The sequence below is a fragment of the Dermacentor albipictus genome, chromosome 1 (assembly GCF_038994185.2).
Source record: "Dermacentor albipictus isolate Rhodes 1998 colony chromosome 1, USDA_Dalb.pri_finalv2, whole genome shotgun sequence".
NCBI classification, from domain to species: domain Eukaryota; kingdom Metazoa; phylum Arthropoda; class Arachnida; order Ixodida; family Ixodidae; genus Dermacentor; species Dermacentor albipictus.
In genome coordinates, this window is record NC_091821.1 from 238,862,347 (window position 1) to 238,880,621 (window position 18,275).

The window sequence follows — 18,275 nt, forward strand, 5'->3', positions numbered from 1 at the left end:
TGGCGCGTTGGGCCGCGCGTCATCTAAGGGCGCCGCCGCGAAGTTAAAGCACGGCGCCTATGTGAATACATATATACATATACATACATATACATACATACATATATATATATATATATATATATATATATATATATATATATATGGCCGTGCGTGTGTGTGTGTGTGTGTGTGTGTGTGTGTGTGTGTGTGTGTGTGTCAGACAAGATTGTCTGAATATGTACGACGCGGTTTCGATTGCGCTCAGCACCGGAGAAATATTACAGACAGACAGACAATGAACTTTTATTGAGGTCCTGAGAGACTAGCCGGCGGAGACCCGTTGGGGCCCCCGGCTCGCCGCTGGCTGCTCCAATGTCGGAATCGGGAGGCCAAGCCTCTCCGCTCTTTCACGGGCCCTCCGGACGGCCATGGACTGGAGCTTGAGTTCCGTACTAGATATGGCCTCGTCCCAGTCCCGTTCGCTGGTGAAGGACGTATCCCGTAACGCAGGACACTGCCAGAGCATATGAGATAGAGTGCTAACCTCCTCCCCACAATCCGGGCACTGTGGGTCAATTTCTGGGTAAATCCTGCTGAAGAAACCTCGCGAGGGATATGACCTCGTCTGAAGCATCCTAAGCGTGATCGATTGAGATCTGCATAGATTTGGATGTGGAGGCGGGAAGCGCCTGCGTTCCTCTTTGTAATGGGAGACGATCTCATGAAAGGTTAATAAGGGGTCGCTGTGGCCGAGCTCCTCCGGATCCAATGTAGCCCCACCGCCGTCGCGGCGCGTTAATTCTCGCGCACGGCGGTGAGCAATCTCATTGGGGTTCGGGCGGTCCGGCAGCACGTTGTCGCCCATGTGAGCGGGGAACCATATCATATAATGCACGGGTTCACAATCAGTTCTGGACTTGTTTTTCAGAATCGCCTCCACCTGTCTCGCAACCATTCCCGAAGCGAGAGCCCTGACTGCCGCGCGTGAGTCAGTGTAGATATACGGCCTTTTTGAATCCTGCACCGCCACGTGTTCTGCCACGTCGGCCGTCACAGCGCCTACCGAGGCCGCAGATAGGAGCTCGCCCTTTTCGCTGACCGCCGTCACCGTGAATTTACCGGAGCGCCCATATTGAGCTGCGTCCACGAAGGCTTCCATGCCGACCGTTTGGTGCTCGCCGAACCGGCACGGTATATCATTGCCTCTCCAGCCTGCGTCTCCTGTGGGGAGCCCGAGACCCTGAAGCACCTCCTGCTGGCCTGCCCTGCTTGCCTGCAGCAGCGTGACCGTCTCCTGCAGGAGTTCCGACGCCTGGGGCTTCCTTCTACACGGCAGGAAGACATCCTCTTCCCTGGTCGCAACGAGCTACCAGCCCTCCTAAGTGCCGTCGAGTACCTCGACTCGTCGGGGCTCTCGGCGAGACTCTAGGATTTTCTGCAAAGACGGATAGCCTCACGGCTATCCAAACCACTCTAGGCTACTCGACCTGCCCCAGCCATCTGGCTCCTGCTGGATCACCGCCCCCTGGCCTTTCACCAGATCACCTCTCCTATCGGACCCACTGGGCCCTTCCTGCCGGACTGCTCAGCCGCTGCCATGGCGACACTTTAACCCTCTACTCTCCTATCTCCTTTGTTCCCACTATACCCCCCACCCCTGTTGACGCTGAGCCGTGCTCCCGCAAGGGCTGCAGAAAACAGCGTCAACTTTTCCTTATCCCTTCAAGAACCACTTCTCTCTAGAGCGCACGCACTCTCGTTTTCCTTCAGGCCTGTCTGTCCCGGACACCATATCAGCCTGTATCCGTTCGTCAATCTCCCGCCTAGGATTTTTTTTTCTTTTATCGGGAGGCGGCAATTTAAAAAGGAACGGCACGCGCACCCTACGAGTCATAAGTGATAATTGTGAGTCGTTCCTCCCTCCGTTCTTGCTCTTTGATCGCCAGGGCAATGACAAAGCAAACGTTTCTGTTTAGCGACCGGCGACTTTTTTGGCGACTTGAATAAACAATTGGCGACATTTCCTAAGCAGTCATGCAGGCATTGCGGAATCAGGGTGTAGACGAGCCGTCTGTAAAAATACTTAAATATATCTATAGCGGCTCCACAGCCACCGTAGTCATCCATAAAGAAAGCAACAAAATATCAATAAAGAAGGGCATCAGGCAGGGAGATATGATCTCTCCAATGCTATTCATGGCGTGCTTACAGGAGGTATTCAGAGACCTGGATTGGGAAGAACTGGGGATAAGAGTTAATGGAGAATACCTTAGTAACTTGCGATTCGCTGATGATATTGCCTTGCTTAGTAACTCAGGGGACCAATTGCAATGCATGCTCACTGACGTGGAGAGGCAAAGCAGAAGGGTGGGTCTAAAAATTAATCTGCATAAAACTAAAGTAATGTTTAAGAGTCTCGGAGGAGAACAGCAGTTTACGATAGGAAGCGAGGCACTGGAAGTGGTAAGGGAATACATCTACTTAGGGCAGGTAGTGACCGCGGATCCGGATCATGAGACTGAAATAATCAGAAGAATAAGAATGGGCGGGGGTGCGTTTGGCAGGCATTCTCAGATCATGAACAGCAGGTTGCCATTATCCCTCAAGAGAAAAGTGTATAACAGCTGTGTCTTACCAGTACTCACCTACAGGACAGAAACCTGGAGGCTTACGAAAAGGGTTCTAGTTAAATTGAGGACGACGCAACGAGCTAGGGAAAGAAGAATGATGGGTGCAATGTTAAGGGATAAGAAGAGAGCAGATTGGTTGAGGGACCAAACGCGAGTTAATGACATCTTAGTTGAAATCAGATTAAGAAGTTTGCAGGGACAACATGGCAACACTTAGCACATGACCGGGGTAGTTGGAGAAGTATGTGAGAGGCCTTTGCCCTGCAGTGGGCGTAGCCAGGCTGATGATGATTATGAAAGGGGCTGGCAGGAAGGGCCTGTGGTCACTACGCAGCGCGCCGCCCGGCGAAAGATAGCGGAGCGCGGGGAAGAGAGTATCACTAGTTTCCAGGATAGAGATTTAATGAGAAACAAAGGTGGACTCAAAACAAATGTGGACACATGTTCTGCATTTACTTAATATCGCACCCTGCTCGAACTTCCACAATCTTATCGAGTCTATACAGAACCTCCCGTTAACGGCGGCAAATTTCAGCAACTTGAAAGGGTGCCACTTTTCAGCGATAATTAACTGTCGCTTTGGTATGTGCTGCATAAAACTGCCTGTGGTTTCCAATGGCGGATCCAAAGGGAAAGGAGGGGAGGCTTATTCAAAGCGGGTGGCCCTATTCTTATTCAAAGTTAATGTGCCTAGGTGCACCGTTTTCTTACAGCCATCTTTACACATAGTGTCGATCCGACACTTTACAAACGGCACTTCAACGATTCCTCGATGTTTAACACTTCGCGACGACGGTTAAGATTTATCCGCGGACCCTTTAATCTTATCTGCAGATTGCTGTACGAACATTTTTCTGAAATTCGTGCAATTTCCACTTGTTAACTTATTTGGTTTTCTGGCAGTAATCTCTTAAGCACAGCACATCTCGCCACTTGGCCCAGGGTGACATGGACGGAAAAACGGGCCAGAAATGTAACAGCTGCTGCTGTAAACGTGGTAAATATGTTACGCTTTACGGAATGTCCGTGACAGTTCTATACTCGAGACTCGTGAACCAATGAGCCTAGACTCAGTTTCTCATAATTAAGACTCCTTTAAGCTCGTAAACGTTGGTGTACGCGTTATCCGGGACTGTATTCACAAAACTTATCTTGCGTATAGGTGTCGTTCGCGATTACACGATCATTACACGTTTTCGTTATCACACCGGTCGCTTTTATTAGTGACGACTCCCGAAGGCCAGCTACTGAGGAAACTCTAATTCAATAGAAATGTGAATACGTAATCTGGTCGTTTACGCTAGCGTGGAGCGAAAGAGTGGAAAGGAGGCCACTGCTGAATATGAATGCCTTCGTGTTTAATTTTCTGTTGATTTCCATTCTGCCGTAGATACAGTTTTGCAGACATATGCAGTTCTATTGTAGAACGTTATTTCTAGACTTACCTGTTGTATCTAGTTACAGCACTGAAAATAAGAGTGACGTCATATTTGTTTTTATCTCAGCCATTAATTTTAGACCACAAAAACCACGTATTTTGGGCGTTTTAACTTTACATGCGCTGGTTCGTGCAGGTGGACTGTTTTTCCAGGTATGGTGGTACCGACACCCGTCATGCTGTGCGTACTTTTCTTCAGAACCGATTAATAGACGAAACTGCACAGCTGGAAGGAATCACAGGGGAGCAAGCACACCTTCAAGAACTTCACGGCCATCATGAATCACATTCTGAGAAAGAAATGTCGCGTGACGACAAAATTTCGTGTGCACTTTGCGCACGTTGGTATCAGCTGCTGCTTTTTCTCGTCGTGCAAACCAGCTGACGTTCATTGCATGTCGCTGCGTCTAGTATTAGTACTTTCCTAAATAAAAGACAACTGCATTGGTACCAATGCTGTTGTAAACATGCCGCAAGAACTAGATAAGGCAGCCCGTGTATATATGTGTATACGTGTTTTCTTGTTACCGTGTCGTGTTCTCGCTAATGTTAATACCAACTCTCCCGTACTGCAGCGCTTTGTCTCGTCGATAGCCACTCTTCCTGACAGCTTCTTAGATTTCACGTACCTAATATTGCCTTCCGCGTATTTTTATCCGAAACGCTCTTGCTCTTACGACCTTAATTTTCACAGCTTCCTTGCTGATATTGTCCTAGTTTCTTCTCAGGTCTCGTGAATGTATGGCTTACGATATCCTTTTGAATGCTTCCTTGGTTCAAATGGAATGGGACTAACCTGCAGCTGAACTAAAGCTGGGGTAGCTTTCTTATGTGTTGTTTTATTGCAGCATCTGTGAGGAGCAGCTTCCCGTGTGCTTCACTCGCATAAGTGAGTGGAATCACAAAACGTTGTTTGGTTGGAGCGGCTGACAGTTCTATGGAGGTGGGAACGAAAGAAAGCGCCGTGAGCCTGCTTCAAGCCCGCCACAGACTTTGCGTGCAACTCCGAAAGCTTCGTAAAAGCCCGGGTATATGCATGGTATACAAAAAATAAAGACGTGGATAAGAATCGTTTGCCTGTCATTTATGTGTCCGGAAAGGCGACTAGGAAGCACTCAGTTTTCGTGTAGCGCTTCTATGTCAACCACAACACAAGCAATGCCTCATGATGACGTAAATGCTACGATTATTCGGATCGCCAAAAGCAAGGTATGTCGGCTCTCCGTGTCGGGCCAAAGCAATGCTGAGTATTATTGTCGTCAGGGCCGCAGTCAGACCACATATGGCGCGCGCTCGGCTACGTTCGCCAAATAGAAGGGCCCGACGACAGCCAAGGCGGCACAATGGTCGGGCCCTACGTCGGTTGCCGACCTGATACTAATGCCAATTTCCAACATTGCACGCACATTGGTTACCGAAGTCGGGCCAACCGTTTTTCAGTCTGCCGGAGACGTCGGGCAGTCTTTTCGTTACTTGGGGATATACGTTTCAAAGTAGTGGGAGAGCGAGCAGCTTGAAGCACCAGGCCTGCACAGTGAAGAGTGAACATTTAGCTAAATTGTGAAACTCCTTTCAATTCTGGAAGGGCGGTCGGAATGCTGTTCAAATGCGGTTTGTGTCGAAGGAGGGAGATCAATTTGCAAGCTTTCTTCCCATGCCGTGTCTGCCTTGCAGCACATGGGAAATCGGTAACAATATAAGCTATTATGACGCCTACGCAACTTCCGAAGCTCCGACGTATTTTCGGTGCGCCAATCGCCCAGCTTCTGTAAGTAAACATTTCACTATACACTCGGTCACCACCCTGCAGTCACATGTAATGGACACAGCGTGTTGCGTAGCACTTTCGCGAACTCCTGGCCTGACGAAAGTTCGTAGTTATAGTGTCGAGTGATACCGGGTTATGGTGAGCCACCATAACCGGGTCCCCACACATCGCGGCGGCGGCCGCCGTCGTAGAAGAATACGCGCCGCTCTTCCTTTCTTGGAGATAGAGAAAAACACTTTATTTAGCATAATGAGGCAGCTGAAGAAACCCTCAGTTTACAGCCTCGCTGGTGTGCTCCTTCAGCGCTGGGCTGATGAAATCTTCCAGGTATTGCTGCGCCGGTAAGGTGCACGGAAGCCCGAGTCAGCAACATGGCCCAGAGAGTGGAAGGAGGCGAGCGTTTACGGCAAGCTAGAAGTGCGGCTATCATTGCGGCTCTCGCACTTCGTCTCTTGGCCGGGTTTCTACACCATGGTGAAAGGTTTTCAATGTTCTACCCCAACCGCAGCCCGCTTCTGAAAAGGCGTGGTTAGGTCACTTGCCGCCGAAGGGCCCACGGTGTACTCATTGTTGGGTCGCGCAGTAAAACACCTATATGGAACCTCCACTGAGTTCACAGCCAAGCATTTGCTACAAATTTACCACTGACCCGTGCACCCAGCGCGTAGGTTATGATACCGCGCGACCACCGCCGCCGTTTTGGCGATGTGTTTCTGTGACATGTCTTCTTGACAACCGAAGCCTCGTTGCACTTCATTGGCACGCGCTTTGAACTTGTCGCATCAAAAAGTGATCTAATTATTTGTTGCGCTCTGAAGGAAATGAAGCTTCATATCGTACTTAATTTGCGACGTCCAAAGCCACCTAAGAAAGCAAGAAAAAAATATTCACCTGCTCCTATAAGCTGTTTCCGATTGTTCTTATAGCTAGGAGAGGTATCGATACACTCAAACCCTGCCCTTCGCTGTCGTCACAGCACGGCGGCATGCAAGAGGGACTCACCACAAGGTGCAGCCAGAACTGCAGCACTCTGTTCAACGAAGAGATTTACTGCCTGATGTGGGCCAGATGGATACGAGCAAACGATTAGGGCACTTATGTGGCTCTCGGCGGCTACGGGCGAGAAACTATACCGGAAAGTCCTATTAGGTTTGTCGCCAATGGTCACGGGACGCAGCCTCAGCGACTGGTAGCCGCAAGCGCTGAAGGTAAATAAGTATCTCTCTGGCGATGCAGAAGGGAAATGCCGAGGGGAGGGCGAGACGACCCATTTCTCCATCTGTCTGTACGGCAACGTGATCGCACAGCGACGGCAGCGTACGGCAACGTGAGCCGCGTGCTATAGTGTTCCTCTATGCGCACGTATAGCAAGTTTCACGACGGTGCCAAGTACAGCCGCTCTCGCATACCGCTAAGAAATGGGCTGTGGCTCCGCTTACAAGTCCTGTGACGACAACCAACATTTAGTTTGTCTGAAATGAAAATACAGGTTAGAAGCGGCATATCTGCTGGAAACGAACTTCTTGTGGTCTGGCTCGTGCTATGCATATTTGTCGCAAATTTTTGGAGGGACAGAGGGACAAAACAGAAGGACACACGGAGATTCTGTAAGATGACATGTAGCCTAAGGGGTCGGTGAAGAGGAAGTGCAGCTACGCAAGGAATGGGAGGATTGACGGAAATTACAAAAAGTTGGGGGAATTTTAACAAAATCTGTAAGACAGCGGAGAAAATCGCAAAAGAGTATGGGCATGCTGTGAACGAAATTTGCGCATAACGGCACAGGATTTCTGTGTGGCAGTCCAAGGACGGAGGGAATCATTTAAGTATATATCCTTGCTTCTTCTTCATTTTCTTTTTTCTTTTCACAGCTAAGCTGTTATGGGCTAGTTTCTCCTCTATCGTGTCCGGTGGAGAAAAAATCCCCAAGATGGTGAAATGTCAAGCCGACCCTCGGCGGAAGTGTAGTTCGCCATTAAGGGGCCCACATACACAGCTTCGTTGGTCATCCTTCTTCACAGAGTGGAAGGGCACTGGGTTTCGTTTTCTTTGTTTCCTGCGCTGGTACATATACACCATGAAAGGCAAAATGCCGTGAAAAATGCCACGCAGCTCACTTTGGCAGTCTCTTGGCCGATATGGTAAAACTATTTTTTTTTAATTGCGGCAGAAACAGACTCAGGCTGACTGCCGACGTTAATTCTATTAACATTGAAGCAATGTAGCGACACACCGTACTGCCACAGCCGAAACTCGTAATGCATGAGGCGTTTACGGCAGTCGGGCTTCTCTCTCGCGTTTCTCTCTGGCAGACTTGTACATATCTTAAATTCTCTATTCAAGTCACCTGTGACTACAGTATATACCGAATTCGCACCTTTCTCATCGTTAATTCGAACATACTCATAAAACTATTCCATTTTTCTGTGTCTTCATCATGATTGGAGGTTGGAGCGTATACAGGCTTGTGCTGCTATCATCTCATTATTGCTGTAGAATTCATGAGTGTTGCCCGCTATGTCCTTACGAATTACACATCCTATCCCGTATTCTCTTACCTGGAAGGCCTCTGTAGCGGAGGACGTAGCCGTTAGTCAGCACTGTATAAGCTCATCAGTTCTTCTAACTTCACACAGATGAATCTTATCCCAGACGATGTGCACACCAGCGTTGCCTCCATACCGCTTTCCTCTTTCTGTTCCCCATTTCCCTTCCCCCAGTGTAGGGTAGCAAACCGGACGCTCGTCTGGTTGACCTCACTGCCTTTCCTCTCTTTGCTGTATCTCTCTCATTCAGACGATGCCTGATAATTCCTCAAAGAGCCCTAAGCTAGCCTCACTCGATAGGGTTCGCGTGCTAAACGTTTCCAGTTGGGAACTCGAAAATGCACAGGCATACCCGGTGCTAAAAGAAAATTTGACCCGTCACGTCGAAAAGGTGGCAATAATGTGCATTGTCTGTCTGCGCCTTCGGAATGTGGGAAACCGAGAGACTGCCGCACTTAGGAAGGGAGAAAACAATGAATAGCTTTATTTTGAAGTTGTGCAAAGATAGTGGTGAGGATTTAGACGCCACTCGAGTGGTGGTGGCCTAGTGATGTTTAAGCTGGTTGAATCTATTGCGTGGTGGTCATGAAGCTGTCGCCCGAAAATCTTTTCACAGCTTCCCTTTTTTATCTTCAATCCCGGCTATATAGGGCAGTAATTATAGTCGGCAGAACTGTGAGGCTCCATACTTTGCAGTAGTTTGGGTGTCACTAACAGTCACAGGCGTCGCTGAAACATATAGATGCAAATGCCGGGGTACTAAGATGTGCGAACCTTTGACTAACAGCTTTTACTGGTTGCAGTACAAAGAATGAGACAGATAATTAACAGAGCAAAAATTTTAATGCAATGCACGAGGCACCTGTAAGAGACACTATAGTTTCAACAGCTCATGTGTTGTCTGCGTACTTGTGTGAAAATATTTGGGCGCGTGGAGGAATGTTGACTGTGCCCAACGTGCCATAAAAGTACTTTTGAACTTTTTAAGTGAGACTGGTTTAGACGATCGCCTCTAGAAGCTGTGAGACGGGTAGTCAGTGCGAAATGTGTTTGCGCAAAAACTTTTTGTGGCAAGATTACTGTTTGTGTGGACAAGATTACTCTTAGTGTATTGCGTCTCCAGTGCGCATCCGCATATTGGACAACGTGTATATAGTATCTCATTGTACCATATTATAATCATCCGCCGCCTACCTTTCCCTGTATTTCCCACTTCCCCATTCCCCAGTGAGGAGTAGCAGGCTAGAGACACACTCTCCAGGCCGACCTCTCCTCCTTTCTCTCCATTAAAATCTCCTCCTCCTCCTGTGTGAAAATGAGCCAAAGTGAGTCACAGTTGTGTTGAAGTACTGCGCGCTTCATAACCTTTTCCTGCGATATAGAGTCGCCGAGTCGTAGAGCGCATTTGTGGAGTGCCTTTTCAGCATTAGGTAGTCATGTTTTTAAAAACTAAGCTAGGCAAGCACTCCGACGAAAATTTCGAAAAACTCATCTTGTACGCCAATAAAGCTTTCTGGCACCGTGTCGTTTTGTTGCACTTCTTTACGAACACCACAAATAAATGTATATTGGGAGTATCTCCAAAGTAACGAAATACCTCTGGTAAGTATTTAGTACTCTACTCAAATACTTTCTCGCGCAACACTCAGTAACTTACCTTAAATACATTTTTTGAAGTATCTTTCCAAGTCGGCGTAACAGCTAGAGGTTCATTGAAAAGTGACACTAGAGAGTTTTAGAATTGGGGGCGCAAGGCTCTGGGGCCCCAAGCCGCGTTGCGTCGGTTGCTGTTGGGTCTAGGTGAGCAGCAGAGTTTGAGGATTGGGTCGAACGCAGACAGCGTTGGGTTGAGCGCACGGGGCGCCGCAGTGTGGAAAATAGAAAGGTGCTTGAAAGAAAAAAAAATGAACCTCTTTTCTTACACGTGAAAACAAACAGAATGCATTTTTGAGCAAAAAGAACAAACAATAAAATGTAAGAAACTGTGTTAGTACCGGTTAGCATTGCGAATTAAGTGTGCGATTTTAAGCCAAGCAAAGCCAATCGAAGCAAAGTACTCTTAGTTGGTGTTTTCTTGTGACGCGCTGCGAAAAAACTGCGAGTTCACCCATGTGAAATGACGAAAATCAGTCGAAGTAAATAACGTATGCTCTGCGACCATCTGCTGTACGCCATCGCTGTCACCCACGAGGGCGGCCCAAGACGGCTTGGGGGCCCACGCTAGTTTTCGATTCTTGGGTCTTGGGTTAACGCGAACGCAAGAACGCAAGACTGGCTTGGGTTCTGCGCATGCGCACTTGTGGCGCGCAATTTTCTTGGGTCCCCAAGCCGCTTGGGCCCCACTAACCCACATTGTTGGGTCAATCGTTGGGTCAACCCAAAGAGTTGACCCAACGATTGATTTCGAACCCGGTACCCTCAGCGCACCTCGATACCGTATACCCATTAGACAGGCAGACAGACAGACAGACATGCCGAAAACTGTGTGGAGTTCCCAAATATTGCTAATCGCACTATATATATATATATATATATATATATATATATATATAAAACTGATGAAAGCAGACGTTAGACTTGACGTTAGACGATGAAAGCAGACTTCAAGCAGACGTTAGCGATTATATAGAGAACAGAACTCTCTATTGCGAAAAAAAAAATGGCGAAAAAAAAATCAGATCCAATGCACATATGAAGCGAAATTTCAGTGGAGCTGTTTTCACATTTAATGACAATTTAGCAGTTATTCTATTAGCAGCAAGCAATTTTTTGCGCTTAGTTTTGAGTAACCAACTTTACGTGCCTTCACAAAGTTAAGCGGTGTTAGGCCTACGAGTCATGAAATCGGCAATGGAATTCGGAATCGGCGGCGTGTAATGAATCAATCTTCATTACACATGTTAGTTGAGAGAAAGCGATAACCGCACTCACTTCTCCTAGTTTGCGAGCTTCACGCGTTACTACGAATCGAACCCAGTATGGTGCTGCAGGTTATAGAGCCGTCGATTCGATGGGTGCTGCCATGTTGGCTCACGCAAGGCTTTTGGGGCAGCTTTTGGGGCTCCCGTTAAATCCTTGAAGTAGCGTGCGCGACGCAAAGCCCAAACACAGTTTGCGTCTCGCGCATGCGCAGTGGCTTCCACGCTATTTTTTTTGGGGGGGGGGGGGGAGGGGGGCAAAATGCCTGGGGCCCCTGTTGTAAAATTTACGTTTTTGCAATGCAAAGACCACAACATAAATAGTAATATATACTACACCGTTACAAGCCAGTTCGGTCTCCTCGTACAGCAGACGACTTTTCGACAACTGCAAAATTTGCTTTTAGAATTATCTTGATAACGGTATCCTGCTGCAAGAGGGACTTCAGCGCGCAATCCCAGACGTGTACTCGTTTAAAGGCCATAGAGTGGCGTTTGTTTTGCTAGTGCTCACAGAAGTTAGTATAATACGAGCCATATCACTACAAGATAAAGTAGGCAGTAATTATTCCTTGCATGTGGTGTAGAGGGATGAGGTCCCTGCAGTGCAGCTCGGCGGGGGCGAAGTAGTACACACGAGGCGTGAACAGTATTTTAAGCGAATTATTTCCGTTTACAGAGAGTGCGATGAGACTCTAGCAGGCTCTCACTCTTCTACACCTTGCTGGCGGTTATCGCCCAGGACGCTCCTAATACGCACGTAGTACGGAGCCTCGCCGTTGTACCACTGCGTGGTGAAGTCCAGACTGCTCGTGATTGCTCACGGTGCTGCGACACTGACTTATACCGCTAATCAGGGGTTCTCGCGCAAGCGCACGAAATTGTCTGCTGCGCGAAACGAGACAAACCCAACAGCTCGCGCGACAGACCGTCGCAGGAAAATCGCGAGAGAGCATAATAAAAGCGGGGCCCGTGACGTATTCGTCACGCATACTCCAGCTCCGGTGTGCTTGCGGAGGCTAGAGGGGGCAAGTGGAGAGAGTGTTTGTGTTGGCAGTGACGCTCGCCTTCTGAAATCGTGGGTTCGTGGCAATTCAAATATTTATATATCTGCTAGTAATAGACAAATTCGAAAAATGCTTGCGGTAGAACACTCCTTAGAGGGCACGTAACTTCCAGCGTATAACCAAAATTTGCTGTGGCCTCGCGAGGGGCCCTTTAAGGAATTTTGAACGCATCTTCTGAAATACCATATATATATATATATATATATATATATATATATATATATATATATATATATATATATATATATATATATATATATATATATATACCCAAACGACACTACTGTGCCACACCACCGCGTCTTTTGGCCCTTATTTCGGGCACAGCGAATTCAGCATTTCAGTACTGCGTGCTTCGGTAGGTGTCGAGACCGTCGGACGCTACAGCGACTGGTTTGGGGGGAGAGTACGATCGGGTTGACGGCTGTTCTTCCCGTTGGGCTCAGCGCCCAACGGTTTGTGTAGAGCCAGAGCAGGGTATTTGCTTGTGGGTAGGGTGGCTTCATTGATGTGCGCGCTCTCCGTCATTCCTTTATTATAACTGAATAAATTTTGCAGAATTGTTTCATTCCCCTACGGTATCATCTGTCTTTTCATTTGAAATGCAAGAGTAGGAAACAAAACAGCAAGAAGAAAATTAGTCTTAAAGCACCAAAGTACTACTACAATCTACGCCTGCTTTGAATACAGATTTTTTTGACCTTGCATTTGTTTTACGGCTAACCAGCAAGCCATCGATTGAATCACTCAAACCCATCGATCGAATACATGTGCACCTGCGATTCATTACACAGAGGTTTGTGCAAGAAATGGGTAATGACAACTGATTCTCCCTCTCCGTTTTTCTCCTCGCTTCACTATAGCCAGGGGCTGTCGTGGCATGAACCTCCTCGCAAGGGAAAAATCCACCTTTCCGCTGCAAGGGGAACGCACGTGACGACGCGTCACGCATTCCTGAAGCGGGGAGGACCCAAGAAACTCCCCGCTGGCAAGGGCAACTTTTTGAAACGAAGGGGAAAGTCTCCCCCGTCCAGGGAAGGTTAACTCCGCTTTCGCAGGTGAATTCACTTCGCGGCGGCGATAGGGATATGAAATGCCCCGTCATGGATAATCGCTCCCCTAACACTCAGAAGATTAAATCTCCCACAGGAACGACGAAAACTGATTCTGCTGTAAAATAAATAAATAAATAAATAAATAAATAATCGTGTGGATGGTGAAAATATGCGGATCCCATGCGTTGTGGGAATCGACGTAAGCGAAGCTTTGTATGCTGTTTGCTTTGATTGACGATAACTAGCGGTGACGTTGGCGCCGAATGTGTAATTTCTTCAGCGCTTAGTCCAATACGAGAGTGACGAGTTGATGTTTCCTTGCGTGCACCACTGCTGTTTGTCTGCGTAGCACACAGAACACACAGCGAGGCGTGTTTGCTTGAGGCGTTGTGCGCCATTGTTCACAATCTGTGAGAGGCATCGTGGCAGAAGTGTTAAACTGTAACTGAACTATGGGGCTGTACGTAATTGACCGAATTATTATAAAACTGTATGTATACGCGAACATTGTTTAACTGCGCGAGCAAACGAACCACAAAGACAGCGAGGGACAAGGACGGGCGCAGTATTGTCCTTGGCCCGTCCCCCTTCCGTCCTTCCGCAGCCCCTTGGCCCGTCCTTGTCCCTCGCTGTCTTTGTGGTTCGTTTGCTCGCGCAGTTAAACAATGTTCTCTAATATCTACCAACTCGCCCAACAACAAGTTCTACTAAACTATGTCTGTATACGTTGTATAGATACATTCGCGGTCTGCACTACGTTTCGCTGCGTAGTGAAGACGCTCCTGTTCCGCACGACGCTTCTTTCGGGCCTGGGTGTCCTCGACGCTGAGCGTATGCTTTGGAACCATTTTGCAGGCGCGTGTTTACGTGCTCCATCTGTGCGTATACGTGATCAGCACGCTGTCGAGACGCCAGGTCCACGCGCTCTCTTCAGGCTATGAACGATTGTAATGTTTACACTATCACAGCCCGGCACTCGACCTCTAAAGCCGCATGGCATGCCCACAGCCCAACACCTGCATTTTTGTCGCATAGGAAAGCAGGCACAGCACGTGCCATACGCACAAACTGCAACGCTGCCGAGGCCGCACCGGCTGGTATGCGCGGAGGCGAGCGTCACGTGATGGTGTTGCAAGTAACACAGAAGCACGCGCGGCAAGACCATTGCAACCAAAGATCGCAGACTCCCGGAAAGTAGGCAGAAGAGACAAAGAAAGCTGCGCTTTAAAATAAAGGTTCCGCACACGGGTGTCCCTGCACCTACCGATGGCAGCTCATGCGTGTGGTGTGGCCACGGCGTGCTCGTTGTAGGTCACGGCACTTCTTGGCACTTTCTTTCGTGTGGTCTTTATCTTCACATATGAGACTGGAGCATCCTCAGAGCACTTTGGGCAGTTCACTGTAACGCTCGTACATCGCTGAAACGTTGGAGGGGCTGCGTTCCCAAAACGATCATCGGTTCCTCTTTCTGGCGGTGCGTTTCGCGTTGTACTTAAAATAAATAAAAGGCATATGGTATATTCGAATATACAAATTGTGTAGTGTGCATTCAATTGCACTAAATCGTACTTCACTGCGATAGCAGTGCCTGGTTCCAGTGCAAATGAGTTATTGCAAATTACCATTTCCTTTTTCCCACCCCCTAACAAGTATGTCTAGCCAGAAGTGACCCGAGAGTTTCGCTGGCGCTTAAAAAAAAAAAAAAAGTGAGTCGGCCCCAGAATAAAAGAATATATATTGTTGCGGAAGGAAGGGGAAATCTATTTACGGAATATTTACACGATTTACAGAGATCAAGCTTTCAGTGATATCATCTCCTCTTAGTTGTTGCTAGGCGCGAAAGGACATTGGAAACACTAGCATACGGCAAGAAAACTTTGCTGCAGCAGGTTTCTGCTCCATCTCGCCCAGTACAGTGCATGCGTATACGTGCTGCGAGTAGCACACGGTCGCATCACGTGCGGATGATCTATGAGAAATAATCGATTCGAAGTTTCATTCAGCTCAGCAGACGTACTGTCCTAAGCAAAAGTCTGGAGACCACAGATAGACAAAAAAGATTTTTTTTTTTTCGAGGCCAACTGAAATCAAGCGGAGCAGCCTACGTGCACCTCCCTGTTCGGTGGATGTAATGTACTAAAGCAATTCCAGGTTGCGGAGCTGTGCTAGAAGAGATTTACCTTCTTTGTTGACGCCGTGGCCTCTACACTTTTGCTCCCGGCTGTACGTGTGTTCAGCCTTCAGGTAAAGTGAACGACGGCCGTATATGCACAGGGGGCAGACAGAACAGGCATAACGGAGCTAGGAGCTTTTTGTACAAGGGGTCATAAAAATTGGAGAAAGAAAAAAAAAAAACGCGTTTAGTAAAGCGAGGATAAGTTTGGAGGAACTTTTGAAATTGAGATTCAACACAAAAAAGAAGACCATACGATAACAAGACACAGGGGGTACACAAGGAGCACCCCTGTGTGCGTTTTTTTAAAAAAAAATATATATGTACCGTTGCCACACTTTTTTTTTCGCCATACTTTTTAAAACTGAATTAACATACATCTAACTAGGCCAACAAGCCTTACTCTGAAACATTATCCAACGTTAACTTCATGAGATGTGTGTTGCAATTACGCACATTCATTTAGGCGCTACGGCAGTTACGAAGTGAATGCAGCCATGTTTTCCATCTTTTCTAGATGTTTTCCGGCCTGCCAGAAAGACGTACGGTAAACGAATCCGCGTAAAGAGATACTATCCGCTATTGCTCCAGAGTATTTCTCAGAGGAAATGCACGCAAGCCCAGAATCCCATATGAGCGTAGCGCTATCAGGATTGAACAGTCGCGTCAACGGCGTCAATGTACGTGGTACTCGACTGCGCAATGCATTTTTGAAGTTACAGGACCACGAGAAAACGGCGACGTCACTTTTCTGGACATCTACATCATGTTTTATTGTCTGAATGAAACAAAGGCGAGGCCTCACTCGTAAATAAACTTGGACATACCGGTTTCGTGGAAGTGCCTCCACGAAAGTTGGCCGCGTGCTTATGCTGCTACTGGCTGGAACTTTTTTCTACTTTTATTTGATTGACAGGAGGAAATATAGTTTAACATTACAAAAACACTCCCACACGCAGCTAATGTAAATCGAAGCAACATGTCTAGGTGCAGTATATAACTAAATTGCCAGGAAGAGCAAAGATGACTCAGCGACTTCGCGTAATGACGTTCAGCAACTGTACCCAGCCCCACAAGGAACGCGAAGACACCGTGTGTCGTGCATAGGCACCAATGTTCCTCAACCACGGAAAACTGGCCGCAACTGAGAGATTAGGGACATGCAGGGCCCATGTGGGGATTTTTGCGTTGTCTAAGGACAAGCACTGACGCCGGCTCCCCGGACGTTCATGTTGAGGCGGGATGGCGGTTTTGTGTCGGTTGTGGACAAATCGTGCACGCGGAAATTTTTACTGTTGTTCAGTCGTTGTCTTCGCGAGTTGTCTTCCTATTTGTGTGGTGAGAACAAACGTCATTGCGAGTGCTCGAACGAGTTGTGCTGCAAGGACTCAAGCGGTGTTACTTTAGTGAAATGTGGGACTCGATAGAGAAACGTCGTGGATGAAAAGGAAGGGTAAGTTATACCCACAGAAACAGTGAAGCTGGCAAAAGCCGAGGTGTACTTTGTACAACTGAGTCGGAATGACATCATTTGTAGTAGTTTGCTATCGGCAAGGGCAGTTTTGCCGATAGCTTGTCACGCTCGCGCCAAAAATCGTTCTTTTGCTTGGCGCATTTACAGTGACTGCAGCATTTACGCAAACCTTATTAAATAGCAGAAAATCACTGAATTCGTAACAGAATTTTTTACGAAAGATGTATGTAATTATGTCATTGTTACGAAGAAACCACGCGGCTGCAGGCTCAGTGTAAGCGTTTGCTTAACGAGAAAGCAGGAAAACCACGCGGCTGCAGGAGCAGTGTAAGCGGTAAAAAAAAAAAAAGAAAGCAGAATAACGTTAGCAGACTAAGAGCTGATTTCTTTTTTTAAGGTTCCAAGCTATGTATATCACTCGGCTAGTTGACCAAAGCGCGTCCTACACCGTAAGCTAGTGTCGCCAATTGCATGTTTGCATTTGCCAAACATAGGACGTTTGCTTTGTTTGGTTGCACCGCGTCTTGTTTTTCGCACTGTGTTTTGTATGTAGAGGCTGCCGTCCACCACCAACCGAAGCCTCGACTGGGTAACGCTACATGTGAGGCGTACGTCGGAGTTCAGCATGGCTTCACGGCTGAACAAAGGCGATTGGCTTCCGCAAATACATCGACAGGGCACTCTTATATGTGCACGTTTTTAATCATATTCCGTTAAGATATTACGTAAATTGGCAGTCTCAACAGTAACAAAAGAAAACAACAGGCACATTAAGTGACATGACATGTGACTGACGAAGATGATTAGGCTTTGGTCAAATGAGCAAGGCCTAATCACTTTATTTCTTTATGCAAGGTAGGCTAGCCGGTAGAGGGCATGTACACACACACACTTTCTTGCTTGTCATCCATGTTGTGCAATGTGTGTAGAACATTCTTGTGGTTATATTCGATGTGCATATGGCATTAATAGGGACAAAGATAACACTGGCTTTGCTGACTGCTCTTCCTCTATCAGTCAAAAGTGCTAATTGTGCACTCTTGCAATAAATGAATTGCATTTTTAATGCAGTAGCATCATGTGGCTAATGCCATGATGACATTTGCATGGATGACCATGTAGAAAAGCTTGATACTGCCAGCAGAAAGAGGCAGCACATATGGTTCTCCAGTCTGCCCTCATTCTCCTAGACAAAGATTTTTAAAAAACAACTGTAGTTGCTGC